We start from the raw sequence: 3,777 nt of genomic DNA, 5'->3' as shown, positions 1-3,777 counted from the left end.
AGTTATATAAACATTATTTGAGAGAATTTAATTTTCTTAATAGATATTTATATAATCAATATATTATTGGTTTTGAGGATTCTATTAATATTAACCCAAAATCATTTTGGTCATTTATTAGTTCCAAACGTGGTAAATCTTCTATTCCGTCTTCTGTTTTTTATAAGGACAATATGTCAAACTCTTCTATTCAGTCTGCAAATCTTTTTGCGCAATATTTCAAATCTAATTTTATTTTACCATCAGGTAATTTTGATTTTTCCGTTTTGAACAATATTCGTTCAGCAGGTCAGTTCTCAGACATTCAATTATCTATTTCTGATATAGTTTCTGCTATATCTGTTCTAAAGAATTCGTTAGGCTGTGATTCGGATGGTTTATGTGCTTATTTTATAAAGAACTGTTGTTCTTCTATTTGCTTCCCTCTGCAATTGATTTTCAATAAATCATTGAAGTTAGGAATATTTCTAGATAAATGGAAACTTTCGTCTATTACTCCTGTATTTAAATCTGGCAATAAATGTAATGTTGAAAATTATAGACCTATTTCTAAGTTATCGACTGTTTCAAAGCTTTTTGAACATACGATAATTAAAAAAATTTCTTTTTTTGTTGAGCCTATTATAATAGAAGAACAACATGGTTTTTTACGAGGCCGTTCAACAACCACGAATTTAGCAGTTTTTAATCATTATTGTATATCTAACTTTGAATTGGGATTTCAAGTAGATACGATATATATGGACTATTCAAAAGCTTTTGATAAAATCTCACACAATATTCTGCTAGCAAAATTGGATAAAATTGGATTTCATTCAAATTTTTTGAACTGGTTGAGTTCTTATTTGTGTAACCGTGTTTGTTATGTCAATATTGATGATTATTTTTCTATCCCTTATGTTGCTACTTCTGGTGTGCCTCAAGGAAGTGTGTTAGGCCCCTTTCTTTTTTGCCTTTACATTAATGATATTTCTTCTTGCTTTAATGTCTGTAAATTTTTGCTTTATGCTGATGATATAAAAATTTTTTATCGTGTTAAATGTTCTCAAGATGCTTTAGATTTGCAGAAGAGTTTGGATAAATTAGTTTTATGGTCGGATCGTAATAAATTACAATTTAATATTAATAAATGTTGTTATCTATGCTTTCATAAAGTGAAACATACTGTTTATTTTAATTATTCCATACATTCTATATTACTACGAGAAGTTTATGATATCATGGATTTAGGAGTTATATTTGATAGCAAATTAACTTTCATAAACCATCTAAATTATATTATTCCAAAATCATATTCTCTTCTAGCATTTGTTAGGAGAAATAGTACTGAATTTTTTAATCAATTTACACGTAAAATTTTATACTTTTCATTTGTTCGATCTGTTCTTGAATATGCTTCTATTATATGGAACCCCCATTATATTGTACATGTAAATCGTTTAGAAAGAGTTCAACGTAAATTTACAAAATTTGCTCTTTCTTTGAATATAATAGATTATAATCATATGTTTTCTTACATTACCCGTTGTAATATGTTGGGCATTCAAACACTTGAGAGTAGAAGGTCATTCCAATCTATTTTATTCTTATTTGATATTGTAAATTACAATATAGTATGTCCTAATTTGTTGTCATATGTTAATATAAGTGTACCATCTAGATCATTAAGATATCATAATTACTTTTTTATTGGTTTACATAAAACTAACTATTCTTTGAATGAACCATTGGTTAGAGCTCAAAATTTGTTTAATAATTTAAATGAAAATTATGTTTTAGATTTTAGTTTTTCTAAAGAAAAATTTAAACATTATTTAAAGAATTTGTTATAATTATTTTTAAGCGAATAGTCTGTAAGGATATTTTGTAAATCCAAAGACTTTTATAAATAAAATGAATAAATAAATAAATTATAGGCCGATCTTCATAAAACTAGGTGTCGCGATTCTTGTGTACATGAGGATTATTGATGCCGAATTTAAAACTGATTATGGTATTTGTTTAAGTGATTTTTGGAAATGGACTTAATTTGGGGGATTTGATCAAATATGGACCGATATTCACAAAATAAATCAGTTTATTATATAGGCATATATTTATCATTGAGCCACGTTCCGAAAATAAATTTTATGGGGCTAGGAGAAATCAGTGAATTTTAAACAGGGCTTGTATTTTTATCAAAAAGTATTTTTATCTGAAATATACTATTTAAAGACAATATCCACTTTTTGGAGGTTTGTCTATAACCAAGGTTCTACTGGACTCATTTGGCACATTTTCAATATCAAACATGGAATAAATTTCATCCCCAATGTCCTTTCCTCCTATAGGGCCTAGTGCCAACAACAGACGAAGTTTTATAAGAACCAAGAATATTTATTTTTTTTTGGTTCTACGACCAATAACACTGTGCAACAAGAAAATCTTTCCCGAATGAGACCAACGGGAAATGAAAGTAGATAATTAGTATACCAAAACGCCCAAAGGGGTTTTAAAAGTTAGCTTGTGTTTTAAAGTTATTCGTTAAAGTTCAGCTTTTTTGAGTAAAAATTGTTCATATATATTTTATGAATAATCTATTGAAGTCTGCTAATACAATCACCATGAAATTAGGTCGTGTGATTTATGTCTATATTAAAGTTAACTATGTTGAATTTTGTGTGTTTACCAACATTTTAAAGCGATTTATGCACTTTAAAGTGATTTTCGGAAGCGGGTCTATATGGAAGCTATGACTAATTATGGACCGATCGTAACAAAATTTGGTGACATGAATTTTGTGTATATTAAACTTATTTGGAGCGCAATTTGTGGAGATACACTTATAAATTAAACATTTATGACCGATAAAGTCCAATTTCGGAAGGACATTTGTATGGGGGCTAGGTGAAATAATGGACCGATTTCAGCCAGTTTCGATGGGCCTGGTCATTGGGCCGAAAAAATAATATGTACCAAACTTGATCTAAATATCTTCAAAATTGCGACCTGTACTCTGCCACAAGGTTTACATGGACAGCCAGCCAGCCGACCAGACGGACCGACGGACATCGTTTAAGCGACTCGGCAAGTGATTCTAAGTCGATCGGTATACTTTAAGGTGGGTGTTAGACTAATATTTTTGGGCGTTACAAACATCTGCACAAACGCATTATACCCTCCCCACTATGGTGGTGTAGGGTATAATTAAATCAGCCGATTTGTTCATTACCTTCTAAATCAGCCGATTTTTATAGAACATGGGCGACTCGAAAGTTATTTTTTTGATATTTCGTAGTGGAACTTTCTTCCCTTATGCCAAAAGCTATAGAAAAATTGTTTGCTAAATCGACCCACCCTAATATGCATACTTGTGTTTTTCGGAAGTGGTCCGTAAATTGGACATATGACCAATTATGGGCCGATCTTCATAAAACTAGGTGTCGCGATTCTTGCGTACTGATTATGGTATTTGTTTAAGTGATTTTTAGAAATGGACTTAATTTGGGGGATTTGATCAAATATGGACCGATATTCATAAAATCCATCAGTTTATTATATTGGCATATATTTATCATTGAGCCACGTTCTGGAAATAAATTTTATGGGGCTAGGAGAAATCACTGAATTTTTATTTTTATCAAAAAGTATTTTTATCTGAAATATATTTAAAGACAATAGCAAACCATTTTTGAAAAATATCTACTTTTTGGTGGTTTGTCTATAACCAAGGTTCTACTGGACTCATTTCGCACATTTTCAATATCAAACATGGAATAAATTTCATCCCCCATGTCC

The sequence above is a fragment of the Calliphora vicina genome, chromosome 3 (assembly GCF_958450345.1).
Source record: "Calliphora vicina chromosome 3, idCalVici1.1, whole genome shotgun sequence".
NCBI lineage: Eukaryota > Metazoa > Arthropoda > Insecta > Diptera > Calliphoridae > Calliphora > Calliphora vicina.
The sequence above is the reverse complement of the archived record's forward strand: the minus strand, read 5'-3'. Positions refer to the sequence as shown.